The sequence below is a fragment of the Narcine bancroftii genome, chromosome 9, assembly GCF_036971445.1.
Source record: "Narcine bancroftii isolate sNarBan1 chromosome 9, sNarBan1.hap1, whole genome shotgun sequence".
NCBI lineage: Eukaryota > Metazoa > Chordata > Chondrichthyes > Torpediniformes > Narcinidae > Narcine > Narcine bancroftii.
In genome coordinates this window covers 52,182,974-52,199,035 of record NC_091477.1, presented here as the reverse complement: position 1 = coordinate 52,199,035, position 16,062 = coordinate 52,182,974, and the positions used below count along the sequence as shown (strand labels likewise).

Below are 16,062 nucleotides of genomic sequence, written 5' to 3'. Positions count from 1 at the left end.
TTTAAATAAAAACTCGTTAATGACCCTCAACGTGGTGGCTGTGTTTCTTCCACGGCTCACACTGCCACAGTGGTGACCCCAATGAGCCCAGATGTTTTTCTGGACTCAAAACACCATGGATTCAGCAGAGGTTAACGCTGTCTCCATCAAGCTTCCCCCCTTTTGGACCCACCGACTGAGAACATGGATCAGATAGGCGGAACCACAATTTCAACTCCGCAACATCTCCTCAGATGCCATGATGTTCTATCATATCGTGAGCGCTCTGGACCAAGATACGGGAGCGAGGGTGGATGACATCATTCACCACCACCCCGGCTATGGGCAAGTACACCACCCTCAAAGACCTGCTGCTTGGAACATTCAGGCTAACTGCCCAGCAACGGGCTTCTAGGCTTCTTCAACTATATGGGCTTGGGGACCGCAGTCCGTCAGCGCTGATGGATGAAATGCTGGCCCTGGCAGAAGACCACAAGCCTTGTTTTCTCTTCCACCAGATATTCCTGGAACAGATGCCAGAGGACATCCAGGAGAAGACTTTTCAAACCCGAGGAGAGCAGCAGCACGTGCGGATGCCTCTGGCGCACGAAGAGGGAGAACGAGGCAGCCCTCAACCAGGTGGCATGACAAGAGGCCAGCCAACTGCAAGCCACTCCCAAGACCAAGCCAGAGGAGGGTCAGTCGACCTGTGTTTCTACCACCAGCGCTGGGGAGCACAAGCCCGTAACTGCCACCAGCCCTGCGGGTTTCAGGAAAACAACCAGGCCAGCCGCTGTTGACATGTAGGGCAAAAGGCTGGTCAACGCCCGAATGTTCCACTCCACCTGACTGATCACAGCAGAAGCCTGCAGGCCCAAAATTGCCACCGTAGCCACTGCCAGGGATGAGTTCGATGAGCTCCTCCATGAATTCCCCACGGTTCAATGCCGTCCTGCCCCAGCATGGGATCATCCACACAGGGCCCGGTGGCTCTGCCGCACTGGAAGTCGAAGTTCTTCAGTCTGCTCTTGGGGATCAAGCTCCACCACACCACAGCATACCATCCGCAATCCAATGGATGGGTGGCGAGGTTTCACAGGCACCTGAAGGCATCGCTTATTGCCAGACTCTCTGGACCAGACTGGCTGGACGAACTACCCTGGGTCCTCCTCAGGATTAGGATGACACCCATGGAGGATCTGCATGCTTCAGCAGCGGAGATGGTCTATGGCACACCGCTTTCCCTACCGGGTGAGTTCTTCGGCCCAGACCCTGACACCATGGTCACCGACAAAAATCTTCTGGCGGACTTACGCCAGACTGGCCTCCCTAGCTCCCCCACCACTGGCACACCATGGCACCCGGCCGTTTCATCTCCCCAATGAGCATGACTTGGCCCAGTTCATTTTCGTGTGGAAGGGACCACAAAGTACACCACTACAGCGACCGTACAAGGGGGCATACAAAGTCTTGCACCAGTCCGGCGGAACCTTCACCCTGGACGTTTGGGGGAGAGAGGAAATGTTTACAGTGGACTGACTGAAGGTGGCCCATCTGGACTTATCACAGCCAGTGCAGTCGACCACACCCAAGTGCCGGGGCTGGCCGCCAAAGCGACAGGATGCGTAGCCGGTTCTGGGGGGTGTTGTGTGGTGGCGAACATCCTCATGGCGAACTGGCCCCGCTTGTATCGTCACGTAGCAGGGCAGCCATGGGGAAATGGAGTCATCAGAGGTTTCTCTCTGACTGCAGCATTGCTTCCAGCGCGCATCCTGGGCAGCGATTATGATGTCACAATGTACCAGGTGACTAAGCTCATGCTTCCCTTATAGGGGCACGCGCTGAATTTAAATAAAAACTCGTTAACGAACCCCAACGTAGTGGCTGTGTTTCTTCCACTGCTCACACCACCTCAAGGTCAACTAAATTGGTTTCACTCGAGATTAGAAGAAATGGTGAGAGGGGGATGAAATTAAGAATCTAATTGTACTGTATAAATGTCTGACATGGCTAAATAGATGAGACACATGTTTTCCTTAGTAGGGGATTCTATAACGAAAGGTCACAATTTCACGAGGACTCCCATACTGTAAAAGGGCAGGATGCGTTAGAGTTTGTCAAATTCATTCAGAAAAGTTTTCTGAATCAATACAAAGAGGTCACAACCAGAAAAAAGTGCAATTTTGGATTTCCTATTAGGGAATGAGACATGGCAGGTGACAGAAGGGAACACTTTGGATCTAGTGATCATAAGACATTAGATTCAAGATAATTGTGTAAAAAGACAGATCAGATCCTTGGTCTGAGATTCCAAACTGAAGGAAGGACAACTTTGATCATATCAGAAAGGGAGCTGGGAAGTGTGGATTGGGACAGGTTGTTTTCTGGCAAAGATGTGTTTGGTAAGTGGGAAGCCTTCAACAAAGAAACTTTGAGAGTGCAAGTGTGTTCCTCTTAGAATTGAAGGTAAGACTAACAGGTATAAGAAAACTTGATTTTTGAGCGATATTGAGGCCCTGGTTACAAAGAAGGAGGTACATAGCATGAAATACTTGAGGAGTACAAGGTAAAGGAAAATCACAAGGGATTGTATAGATATATTTATGGGGAAAAAAAAGCAAATGACAAAATTGGTGCTGTTGAACATTCCAATGTCACAGTGTCTGGGATGGGAGAGTTTGCAACAGCACTGGAGTGGGTGAATACAGGAATGGGAGTTGGACCAGTCTGAGCAGAGGAGAACCTCCACTTCTCCCTTCTCGCCCCCCCACCCCTCACTCACCCAGCCCCCAAACACAAAGCAGTTCCTCTGTGTGAGAGCCCAGGCAAGGAACACCAGTGTGCCATTCAGTTTGGGGAAGACATTGTAGCTGCCTTGGATCTGGCTTCCAGTCAGCATCAGGTCAGCACACAGTAAGTTAAGTCCTGTCCTTGCTCGAGCTGGGTTACCTCACCACAGTTCCAGGCAAACTGCAGAGCTGTGGTCTCCTGAGTTCAAGATTCAGCTCACTTAAAAAGAGCAGAACAAGAGAAAAACTTACTCCCTGAATCAATTGGTGCAGTAGAATGAATAGGAGACTCAAAATGGCAGCAGCATCTAATGTTGAAACTAAAAAGTGCAATGTACGTACAGAGGAATTTATTGTTAGAAAATATGTTCTAACGGGCCACAGCTGAGTTGCAGGCTGTAGTTTGGTCACCCTGAGTTATAGAGTGAGGTGAGGTGGAGGTCCTCCTCTGCTCATGATGGTCCATCACTGATTCCAGCAATCATCCACTCTGTTTCTGCTACAAGCTCTCTATGGTTCTGTTAAAGGGCAATTTTGGAATAAGGTATGGAGGAATGTGTTCACTCAGGGAGTTGTGAATTTGGAGCCATAGAAAGATGCAAAGGGAAAGTCTTACAATATATTTAAAGGGAGAATAGGTAAATGGAGTGGAAATTGCAGATGCTGGAATTTTTTTAAAAATCAAAAAATGCGCGAAACACTCAGTAGGTCAAGCAGCATTTGTGGAAATGGAAAAAGAGAAAAGATTTCAGATCAAACATCCATCATCAAAGAGCTCTTCAGATCAAAGATAATTGATTAAATGTGATGAAATCCCTTTACCCTGAAATATTAATCGATCTGCTGTGCATTTCTAACATTTTCTCTTTTTAGCATGGAGATGCAAATGATTAAAAATGAACATACTGAATGATAAAGCATGTTTCACAAATCCAAAAGCCTTCTCCTATTTTGTAACATCCCTTTCAAAACTATTAATGTTTCTTCCTTAAAACGGTATAATGGTTTACATTTAATTTGGTGCTGTGAAAGTGATACTCAGTTTTCTCCTTGAATGGAGAAAACAAATAATGATGGAAGTACTCAGTTGGGTAACCAGCATCTGATGAAAGAGTTTCCCAGATGTGTCCTTTCATCATAGGAAAGAAACAAAAGCAAGTTAGTTTTCAATAACAAACAAAAATGGAACAGATAGGTAGAATAAACAAGATTTGCAGGGGGAGGGGAACCAGAGTGATTGAGCAGATAGTGAGGTGGAGGTCAGTAAGGGTCATGCAAAGACAGCATGTAAAGACAGAAAGCAGAGGTTTGTACATGATAGAAATGAACTCAGATGTATCTATTTCAATGCGAGGAGTATTGTCAGTAAGGCGGATGAGCTTATGGGATTATGACATTATTGTTATTAGTGAGACTTGGTTGCTGGAGGGGCAGGACTGGCACCTCAATGTTCTGGGGTTCTGATGTTTCAGACATGATAGAGGGGAGGAATAAAAGGGGGAGGAGTGGCATTGCTAGTCAGGGAAAATATCACAGCTGTGCTTAGACAGGACAGCACTGTGAACTCACCTACAGAGGCCATTTGGGTGGAGCTAAAGATTGGGAAAGGTGCGAGCACACTAACGGACTTGTATTATAGACCACCCAATAGTCTTAGAGAATTGGAGGTCCAAATCTGTCAGGAGAAAGCAGACCATTGTAAGAAACAGAAAGTTGTGGTAGTAGATTTTAACTTCCTGCACATTGAATGGGACTCCCATACTGTAAAAGGACTGGATGGCTTGGAGTTTGTCAAATGTGTACAGGAAAGTTTTTTTTTAAATCAATATGTAGAGGTACCAATGAGAGAGGATGCAATACTTGATCTCCTATTAGAGAATCAGGCAGGTCAGGTGGCAGAAGTCTGTGTAGGTGAGCATTTTGGGTCCAGTGACCATAATGTTATTAGTTTCAATTACTTATGATAAAAATAGATCTGGACCTTGAGTTGAGGTTCTAAATTGGAGAAAGGCAAATTTTGTGTAAATGAGAAAGGATCTCAATTGGAATAAGCTGTTTTCTGGCAAGAATGTGTCTGGTAAGTGGAAGACATTCAAAGACAAGATTTTGAGGTTGCAGATTTTGCATGTTCCTACCAAGATTTAAGGTAAAATTAACAAGCAGAGGGAACCTTGGTTTTCAAGGGATATTAGTGATATGATTAAGAAGGATAGAGAGGCAACAATGAGAAAATGAGGACTTGTAGAGTATGGAAAATGTAAGAGAGTAATAAAAAATGAAATCCGAAAGGCAAAAAGAAGGCACAAGGGTGCTTTGGCAGATAATGGGAAGGTAAATCCAATGGGATTCTTCAAGTATATTAAGAGTAAGAGGATTGCAAGGGATAAAATTGGTCCCCTAGAGGATCAGAGTGGTCATTTATGTGTGGAGTCTCAAGAAATGGGGGAGATCTTAAGCAGTTTTTTTTGATTCAGTATTTACTCAGGAAACTGGCATAGACCACGCAAATGGAAGTGAAACAAATGGAAGTGGCATGAAACATATGGAGATTAAGGAGGAGGAGGTGATTGCTGCCTTACAGCGAATAAAGGCTGGATATGATATTCCCTTGGACCTAGAGTGTTGAAATTGCAAAGGCCCTGATGGATATATTCAAAATGTCCTTTAGCCATGGGAGAGGTGCTGGAGGTCTGGAGAGTAGCTCATGTTGTCCTGCTGTTTAAAAAAGGCTCCAAAAGTAAACAAGGTAACTATAGGCCAGTGAGCCTGGCATCAGTAGCTGGTAAATTATTGGAAGGATTTCTGTGAGAAAGGATATATAGGTATTTGAACAACCATGGGATGATTAAGGACAGCCAGCATGGCTTTGTGCGTGGTAGCTCATGTTCAACAAATCTTGTAGAGTTTTTCGAGGAAGTTACCAAGAAAGTAGTTGAAGGAAAGGCTGTGGATGCTGTCAACATGGACTTTAGTAAGGCTTCGACAAGGTCCCACATGGGAGATTGGTTCAGAAGGTATACATAGAAGGGTTGTAAATTGGATTTGAAATTGGCTGTGTGGGAGAAAACAGAGTGTTAGTGGATGGTTGCTTCTCAGACTAGAGGCCTGTGACAAGTGGTGTGCCTCAGGGATCTGTGTTGAGACCATTGTTGTTTGTTGTCCATATCAGTGATATGGATGATAATGTGATAAATTGGATCAGCAAGTTTGCTGATGACACAAAGATAAGAGGTGTAGTAGACAGTGAGGAAAATTTTCAAAGCTTGCAGAGGGATCTGGACCAACTGGGAGAATGGGCCAGTAAATGGATGATGGAGCTTAATGCAGACAAGTGTGAGGTATTGCATTCTTGAAGAGCAAACCAAGAAGGACATACACTGTAAATGGTAGGACACTTAGGAGTGCGGAGGAGGAAAGAGATCTGGGGATACAAGTACATTGTTACATCGTAGGTGGACTGGGTTGTAAAGAAAGCCTTCATAAATCAAAGTATTGAGAAAAGGAGTTGGGATGTTATGTTAGATATTGGTGAGGCCAAATTTGGAATATTGTGTACAGTTCTGGTCACTTAGCTACAAGAAGGATACCAATAAGATTGAAAGAGTGTAGAGAAGATTTACTACTATGTTGCTGGGTCTTCAGAAATTGAGTGAAAGGGAGAGATTAAAGAGGTTCGGACTTCATTCTTTGGAATGAAGAAGAATAAGGGGAGATTTGACAGAGGTTTACAAAATTATGAGGGGTATAGACAGAGTAAATGTGAGTGGGCTCTTGTCACAGATTACAAGAGATAAATAAAGAAAAAAAGAGAGGACACAGCTTTAGAGTGAAAGGGGAAAGGTTTAGAGGGAAGATTAGGGGGAACTTCTTCATTCAGAGAGAGGTGGGAGTGTGGAATGAGCTTCCATCTGATATAGTAGGAGTGGACTCAATCTTGAGTTTTAAGAATAAATTGGATAGATACATGGATGGGAGAGGTCTGGAGGGTTATGGAATGGGAGCAGGTTATTGAGACGAGCTGAATAGTGGTCACCGCAGACTAGAACGGCCAAATGTCCTGCTTTCTGTGCTGTAGCTTTCTATGGTTCTAATGTCTCAGTTAAAACAAGGCCAAATGTTACTAGGTTGAAGAGCCTATTTTGAAAGCAAGAGTGAGTTACCTAAAGTTGGAAAATATTGGAATCAGAAGGCTGTAATGTTCCCCTGCAGAAGATCATGTGTTGTTCCTTAGTCCTATATCAGACCTTGTTACAGGAGGCCACAGACAGAAATGTCAGAATGGGAATTAAAGTGGGAAATGTCAGAGCGGGAATTAAGTGGCAGAAAACCGGAATGAGCATAGGTGCTCCACAAAGTGATCACACCATCTACATTTCATTTCTCCAGTGACAGGGGTGACACACTGGGAACTGGAAATGCAGTACACTAGAATGGGTGAAACCCAACTATTTTTTCCACTTAATTTGTCATCTCCTGTTAGAAACAGGTTTGTAAAGTCAAAATTTTCTTTAAAATAATGGAGACACCAAATGCATATTTGAACTAATGGTCAATGTCGTGAAAAGGTTTGTCATTACAATAGTGTCTGGGTTAACTACGGTTGTGACTTACTCCTGCAGGCAATGATAAATAAATCAGTATGACTATTATGCTCAATATGACAATGCCCAATAGCAATTCTTGTGAACATCTGGACCCCCTACAATGTCATATCTCTCAGGACAGCAGCTTTATACATTTGAATATTTTTGTAGATAATAGCTTAAATGGAAGAGTACTTGAATAGTAGATTGTGAAGTGTTAAAGTAACACTATCAAACTCCTGGTGGGTTACACTAATACTGATCATACTGACCTAGATTAATACAAGAAAGTTGAATCATGGCCATGAAAGTACATTAATAGGCAATATTAGAAAGTAAATTATAGTTTAATATGTATGAAGATATGAAATGAGTTTCCATACCTTGATGAAGGGCTCAAGCCTGAAAGGTCGGTTATGTATTTTTAATTTTACTATACGAAGGACACTGTTTGACATGCTGAGTTTTTACTTCAACCACGGTGTCTGCAGACTTTCATATTTTACTTCTAAGCCAAGTTTTCATTTTGAACTACAAAATATTTAAGCTTGAAATATTATTTAATGTTTTCACCATTCTAATGAAAACAAATGAATTTGTTTAAACAAACTTACTCAGAGCCTCATTAACCTATACTGCAACATATATTCAGCACAATTATACTGTAATATCTGGTCTTTTTAAAAATATTTCAGAAGTGTTTTTTAGGACATAGCAAACTGGACTTGATATGAAATAATCACATTAACCCCTCCACCTTTCCGATGCTATTAACTATAAGCACTAATATATTGTTATGAAATAGTGGGTTAATATAATTTTAAATGTTGGAATAATTCTTTGGCTTGGCTTCGCGGACGAAGATTTATGGAGGGGGTAAAAGTCCACGTCAGCTGCAGGCTCGTTTGTGGCTGACAAGTCCGATGCGGGACAGGCAGACACGGTTGCAGCGGTTGCAAGGGAAAATTGGTTGGTTGGGGTTGGGTGTTGGGTTTTTCCTCCTTTGTCTTTTGTCAGTGAGGTGGGCTCTGCGGTCTTCTTCAAAGGAGGTTGCTGCCCGCCGAACTGTGAGGAGCCAAGATGCATGGTTGGAGGCGATATCAGCCCACTGGCGGTGGTCAATGTGGCAGGCACCAAGAAATTTCTTTAAGCAGTCCTTGTACCTCTTCTTTGGTGCACCTCTGTCTCGGTGGCCAGTGGAGAGCTCACCATATAACATGATCTTGGGAAGGCGATGGTCCTCAATTCTGGAGATGTGACCCACCCAGCGCAGTTGGGTCTTCAGCAGCATGGATTCGATGCTTGCGGACTCTGCCAGCTCAAGTACTTCGAGGTTAGTGATGAAGTCATTCCAATGAGAGGATGGAGCGGAGACAGCGCTGATAGAAGCTTTCTAGGAGCTGTAGGTGATGCCAGTAGAGGACCCATGATTTGAAGCCGAACAGGAGCGTGGGTATGACAATGGCTCTGTACACGCTGAACTTTGTGTGTTTCTTCAGGTGGTTGTTTTTCCAGACTCTTTTGTGTAGTCTTCCAAAGGCACTATTTGTCTCGGAGAGTCTGTTGTCTATCTCTTTGTTGATTCTTGCATCAGATGAAATGGTGCAGTAATGGTGCAATATAGCAAAGAGAGATGTTGTGCCGTGAGAGTATGTGGATGCTGTGCAGGCTCAATACAGATATCTATTTATAAAACAATTACACAACACAACAGTGGCCCAGGAGGCCCGAGGTCCTGTTGCTGCCACCGCTGGAGGCCCGAGGACCCGCTGCCGTCCAGGGGGGCCCAAGGTCCTGCCTGAGTCCGCCTGAGGTAACGGCCGCATCGCCCGAGCACCGAACACAGGTTGGAATAATAAATATAGAAGTATTTGATGGTTTTATGTATTTGTTGCCATTGCATATTGTACTGAACCTCTAAAGACCAATTCACATTGATTGGTTTATATTTGCAGTTTTTTCTTGTACTTTAACATTTATAGGCACATTTTTTCTTCTCTGAAGGATAATGTATAAAAACAAACAAGACTAGGAAAGCCAGACATACTATTTATATATTCATTTGAAAAGACATTCACATTGCAAATAAATATTTCAAAAGTACCCTGTATTTCATCTCTCCTCTCTCCATGTTGAACAGGGGTGCAAGTCTATCTTGGCTACTTTCATAGCTGACTGTACAATTCACCAACTTCATTACAGGTACTCCCTGAATTATGACCGTAATTTGGACCGAAGGATCGGTCATATCCCAGAAAGGAAATATGTCGGAATTGTGTAATTACCTTGTTAGTCTGCATCCTGAGGGCTCAATTTTGACATGCAAGAAAAATTACAACAGGTACATGGATCAGAGGGGTATGGAGGGCTATTATCCACGTGCAGGTCAGATGGACTTGGTAGAATAATAATTTAGCATAGACTAGAAGTGCTGAAGGCCTGTTTCTGAGCTGTGATCTTCTAAAATATGTGAACTAAATTGCAAACATTTAATAAACTAAATTATATATATTTGCCATCTTTACTTGAATGCATTGCTTACAATTTCCACCTCCGCAAAACCAGAAACCATGGCTGAACAGCAAGGTGCACTCAAGGCCAAAGACCAGGAACATGCATATAAGTAAGGTGACCCAGACCTATAAAAGAAAACCAGCACAAAGTTATCATCAGAGATAACACGAGGCAGTACCAAACCAGAAATGAGTCCTTGATAAACCTCACAGATACTAGGCACAATGGCAGGCCATCAATACCATCACAGGCTACATAGTGAAGGCAGGCAGAATAGTAAACAACAGTATAATCCCTTTCGAATTACCTTAAAGCATTCTTCGCTTACTTTTAGCAGAAGGCGAGCACACCGCTCCTACCTCGTAGATCTGCAACCAAAGTCACTACTGCAGATATCAGAATGGCCTTCCAGAGAATGAACCCACAAAAATCAACCAGACTAAGATCCTGTCATGTCCTCCATACCTATGCAGAATGACTGGAGGTTGCACTAGCAGTTATCTTCAACCTATTTCTCCACAGGCTGACGTACCCACGTGCTTTAAGAAGGCCACAAGCATTCAAGAGCTGAAGAAGGTGATAGCAACAGGCTCTGAAATCCATCATCATGAAGTGCTTTGAGGGGTTGGTCATGGGTCATATCATCTTAAGCCTACCAGCTTCCTTCAACCAAATTCAGTTTGCATATCCACCAAAATGACCACATCAATTGCCATCTCCCTGCCCTAAATTTAGCCCTTGAAAACTTGGACAAACAACAAGAACACTAATATCAGACTACTAATCAACTACAGCTCCACTTTTAACACAATATTACTAAATAAACTAATTCCCAAGCTAAGTGATCATAATATCAGCACCCCTCCCTCAATTGTCTGCAATTGGATCCATGACTTAATATCCCACAGGCTGCAATCCATAGGATCAGTTACAGCACTTCCATCGCAAACATTCTTAAGGCAGCACAACAAGGCTGTAAACTTTGTTCATTCTCTAATGTACACCCATGAATACATGGCCAAACACAGCTCCAACTCCATCTAAAATATTTAAGGGTAACATCACAGTTATGAGCAGATTCTCCAACAATGATGTAGTGTAGTACAGTAGAGAGAGAGAGAAGGACGTGAATGTAAACAGGACAACAGCCCTTCCATCAACCATGGAAAGACCAAAGGGCTGGACATAGCCCCAGACGAGGAGTGGAACTTCACTCCCCAGTCCACATTCATGGTTGAGATAATAGATAGCTTTAAGTTGCTGGGGTAAACATCTCCTTGGTGCATTCTGATTCACTCACATTGATAAAATGGACGGGAAAGTGCATCATTACCTCAGAAGCCTGAGGAAATTTGGCTTGTCACCAGCACCACATAACAACACTTACAGATGCACTATCGAAAGCATCATATTGGGGTATATCATTGCACAGAATGGAACTGCTCCACCCAAGACAAAAGGGCATTGCAAAGGATTGTGAATGTGACTCAGACCATTACACTTCCCCCAACCCCCAACCCCCTATCTATAACTCATTGAAAGACTCTTCACAGTCATACCTCTTCAACCCCCCTCCCCTTTTCATCAGGAAGATTCATGAGTATGAAATCACACACCACCAGATACAGGGTCAATTTTTTTTCTGCTATATCAGACACCTGAATAAGCCCTAAAATTGTTTAATTATGTTGCCTTTATCCACATCAATTGACCTTTCTGTAACTCTGCACTTTGTACCTTCAGATTGTATCATACTTGTACTGAGTAATGAAGTGTCCACTAGTCTGCTTGCAAAAAAACCTCTATTATTGCATCTTGGTACATGTGACAATAGACTTGAACTTGAATCTCAGGACCAGGAACCTAATTAAAGTAAAAACAACAGGAGGCTTTTGCTTCTTATTTCCAAGATGTAGAAATGATATGAAGTCATGCTGTTATAATAATCATTATATTGCATTGTTAGTTAATCCAAGATATCAGCATCTGGGTTGTAAATTGCTAGCTAAATATTGATGAAACAGGAGAAAGCTCACTAATGCTTTTGCACAATTTGAACAGAGAACATATGAAATTGACTTTCACATCTTCCATCTGAGACAAATTCCTATCCAGAATTTGCTTAACTAATTATAGGAAATTGATGGGATTTTTAAAATTCTTCTCATAAACCAGCTACATTTATTCTATTACCCATATTAATAACAATTACAATTTCCCTGTATCATTCATTCTAGTTGTTTCGTTTTATTTATTGGAAAATTTGACCTTTACTTACTGTGATCTGGGGGTCTCTCCGAATTGTCTGGTGAGATTCTGCAATGATGCATGAACTTCTTTAGCTGAAGCTACTTTGACAGTTCTATTAAGTACGGAATTCTAGGATATCGATCCAAAGTTGATCAAGGAATGATGCTACATTTCCAGGGGGGTTAGACTAACAAATGTTCAGGGTAGTGAATGAGGTACCAATCAATCAGGTTGTTCCTTCCTGGGGGAATTCAGTTTTTTGACTGTTGTTGGAGTGGCACTTTTTCAAGTAAGTGGGGAGACCACACTCCTTACTTATGCCTTGTAGATGGCCAAAAGGCTTTGGGGTATTAGGAGAGGAATAATCGACACAGGATACCTAACTTTTGATGATCTTATAGCCATTGAATTTATATGACAAGAGTTTCTGGTCAACCTTAAGAGTTTGGTGCCAGATTCAATGATAGCAAAATATTCAATGTCAAAAGAAGGCATTTAAGAACTCTTTTTTTGTTGTAGGTGGTCAGTGTCTGACACTTTTGTGGCACATATCTAAATTTTGTCAAGGTCATCCTGCATATTTGATTGTCGAACATGGCCCAAAAGAGCTATGATATAATGGGAAACCTACTAGTGTGGGTACAGCATTGTCTAATTAACAGGAAGCAGAGTTAGAATACAGGGATCATATTCTGGTTGGCTATCAGTTGCTAGTGGTGTTCAACATGATCAGTGTTGGGGCCATTTCTTTTAATATTATAAAATTAATTGTGGTTCAGCAAGCAGACACAAAACAGATAAGAAGACAGTACAACAGTGTTTAATCTATTTAAACTCAGTTGTACACCAGGAGTAGTCTCGATGGCTGCACGTGTGATTGGCTGAGAGGGGCCGGCTCCAGCCTATAGACAGGTCAATGATTGACAGCTGGCCTGGTGGAGTCAACCTCCCAAGTCGTCCTCCTGCAGGTACAGAGGTCAACCCCTGCAATAGGTTGGTGGACACGCGGCCCAGTGCTTTGGTGGTATCACCACATTCACCCCCTTCTTAAAATGAGTCCTGGGAGTTGGGGGGAGGGGTGGTATGTCTCGTTGCTGGGTAGTATTTACAAGTTCGGGCATTTCGGCAGCTGTCTGTGCCTCTGCGACCGTCACACGGTCAACTCCTGGTCCATGGTTGGTGAGGGCGGGGTTACCTGAGGGTCAGTCAAGTCTAGGGTGACCGGCAGTGTGGTGTCTGGCAGTGAAGGGGTGTATGTGTGGGTCTGGTCCATGAGGAGTGGGGCCCTCTGGAGAGGTGGGTGAAGGAGGTAGGGTCCTAGTGTATCTGGGTGGGCCAAGGGTACCCGTGGGGGAGGGGGGGGCAGGGCCCCAGCTGGTCAAGAACGTATCTTCACATCCATTGGGGTATCTGTCATAGGCGTAATTTGGGTTTGAACGGAGAAGGAGCAACTGAATGTCAAGGGGGTCAGACTTGTGGGTCCGCACATGCTTGCAGAGGAGCGTTAGCCATATTGGGAGGGAGACACTAGTCGCTGATTTCCGAGGGAATGAGAAAAGGTGCTCATGTGGGGTTTGATTGGTAGCTGTGCACAAGAGCGACCAAATGGCATGGAGTGCCTCGGGGAGGGCCTCTTGCCAGTAGTCGACAGACCAGCCTTTGGACCTCAGGGCCAGGAGTTCTGCCTTCCAGATCACCCTGTTTTCTTGCTCCACCTGCCCATTGCCCCTGGGGGTTGTAGATAATTGTATAACCAGCTTCAATGCCTCACACTATCAAATACTGGCGCAGCTCCTCACTCATGAAGCTGGACCCCCCAGTCACTGTGGATGGCTGAACATGGTGAAGATCTGCCTCAGTGCCTTGATAACAGTGGCGGTGGAGGTGTCAGGGCAAGGGATGGCAAAGAAAAAATGGTAGTATTCATGTACGACCAAGTGGAAGTAGACGTTCTTGTTCATGGAGGCGGGGAGCCCTTGAGGTCGACGTTAAGCTGCTTGAAGGGCCGAGTGGCCTTGATGACATGAGCCTGTGGCTGGTGGAAGAAGAGCATTTTGCACTCAGCACAGATGCTGTATTGACTTGGTCATGGTCCGGACTTCTTGGACTGTTTCCGGGACTTGATGAAATGATACAGGTGCTTGATGACTGGGTGGCAAAGTGTGTTGTGCAGCGCCTGCAGTTGGTCATACTGCACGCAGGAGCAGGTCCTGGACAGGTGCCGGGGGACTCATTGAACTTCCCCGGTCTGTACTGGATGTAGTAGATGAACATGGCCAGCTCAACTCTCCAGCAAGAGATCTTGTCGTTCTTGATCTTGCACCTGTGGGTGGTGCTGAACATGAATGCCACTGCATGCTGGTCAATGAGAAGGGTAAACCTCCTGCCTGCCAGGTCGTGGCACCAGTGGCGAATCGCTTCGATGATCACCTAGGCCTCCTTTTCAATGGCCGAGTGCCCAGGCTCAGAATCGTGGAGGCTCCTGGAAAAGAAGTCCATGGATCTGCCACCTTGGTTGAGAGTGGCCATGAGGGCAACATCAGAGGCATTGCACTCCACCTAGAATGGGGTGACCATGTCCACGGCATGCATCATGGCATCATGGCTTGCGTCTCGTGGGGGGAAGGGGAAAGGTAGTGGCTTCGGCCAGTGGGCAGTCCTTGTCCAAGAAGCAGGGGACCCACTGCGATTAGTAAGAGAAGAGTTCTTTCGAGGCACCTGCAGGGAGGGACAGATTCATTAGGGGGCACATGCGTTTGAGGTTGGGATCAATTACACCATGTTCCACAATGTACTCCAGGATGGTGTGGCGGGTAGTGCTGAATGCACACTTTTCCTTATTCTAAGTGAAGTTGAGCTCCTTGGCCATCCAGAGAAATCACTCCAAGTTGGTATCGTGGTCCTGCTGGTCATGGCCGCAGATGGTGACGTTGTCCAAGTACAGAAGCTCACTCTTAGATTGTGCCAGTCTACCATGCAGTCCATCTCCCACTGGAACACAGAGACACCACTTAAGACCCCAAAGGGAACCCAGCGGAACTGGTAGAGGCACCCATCTGCCTCAAAGGCAGTATAAGGTTTATCCCAAGCATGAATGGGGAGCTGGTGGTAGGCTGACTTAAGATCATTTGTGGAGAAGACCTCATAATGGGCTATCTTGTTGACCACGTCAGGGTATTCAGGGTAGGGGAGTAGGCATCCAGATTGGTGTACCATTTGATGGTCTGGCTATAGTTGATAACCATCCTCAATTTGCTGCCTTCTTTTACAACCAGGACCTGGGCTCTCCAGGGGCGGGTGCTTGGTTCTATGATACCTTCCGCCAGAATCCGTCTCAGCTCTGCCTTGATAAAGATCCTGTCGGCTGCATAATAGCGCCTGCTCATGGTAGCTATGGGCTTGCATTCTGGCGTTAGGTAGTTGAAGAGGGATGGAGGGGGGACCCACAGTGTGGAGAGGCCGCAGGTGGCCTGGGGGTGGTCGCTGGGCTTTGTGCTGTGGACGGTGAGCGGGGGGAGTGGGCCACTGAAGGCAAGGGTTAGGCTTTGGAGGTGGCATTGGAGGTCCAGTCTGAAGATGACAGGGGAACAGAGCTTAGGCATGACCAAGACCTGAACCCTTGATATATTTCCCGATCCACTATCAGATCCAATGAGCAGCATCCGACTGCCAAGATAGAGTGGCCCTGAGCAGCGAAGGTGATAGAGAAGTTTGTAGGGTATACCTTAAATTTCAGCATCCAGGCCACATTTGGGTGCACAAAGTTCTCAGTACTGCCGCTATCAAAACTGACATTTTGTTACTTTCCTGTTGTCAGCGATGTCCATCATTGAGTGCCCGAGACCATGGGGAGTGGTGGACTCTAGGACCATCTCAGGGTCCTGGTCGCTGTTCCCTGATGGTTATGGTGAATAGAGGCCAATGGCTTCTCTCTGGGGTGTGGGATG

At 44.8% G+C, this 16,062-nt stretch overlaps 1 long non-coding RNA gene across 1 annotated transcript in view; it reads left to right on the top strand.

The window, feature by feature from the left end:
• Positions 1 to 1,844: 1,844 nt before the first annotated feature.
• Positions 1,845 to 16,062, top strand: part of LOC138743642 (uncharacterized) — a 53,836-nt gene continuing 39,618 nt past the window's right edge. The window contains exon 1 of the long non-coding RNA XR_011344964.1: positions 1,845 to 1,934. This is a non-coding gene — a long non-coding RNA (uncharacterized lncRNA). The remainder of the gene's footprint in view (positions 1,935 to 16,062) is intronic.